Source organism: Harpia harpyja, chromosome 3, assembly GCF_026419915.1.
Source record: "Harpia harpyja isolate bHarHar1 chromosome 3, bHarHar1 primary haplotype, whole genome shotgun sequence".
Classification (NCBI taxonomy): domain Eukaryota; kingdom Metazoa; phylum Chordata; class Aves; order Accipitriformes; family Accipitridae; genus Harpia; species Harpia harpyja.
The window spans coordinates 61,192,822-61,193,127 of record NC_068942.1 but is presented as its reverse complement, the minus strand read 5'-3'; positions in this window follow the sequence as shown (position 1 = coordinate 61,193,127).

Below are 306 nucleotides of genomic sequence, written 5' to 3'. Positions count from 1 at the left end.
TTATGCTTGAGAACCGTGTTCTACTGTTTGGGGACAGGTTATTCTTTTTGTGGTAGAACCATCTGGCCATCCATCATTATGTCAGCCCTTGGCTTTACTCAGCTGGTGACTATTTTCTTGCCTTGTTCAGGAGAGTGAGTTGACCCGTTTTAATATGGTTTCAAGGGAATCCATCAGCTGTTTTCTCTGTTGTATTATTAATGGGGTCTATAAGAGTTTTTTACTGAAGAGCTGAGTCTTTACCTACTAAATAGCTAGACATTCATTGGTTTTGCTGGATACAAGAGTGACTTCTGCTTACTTTTC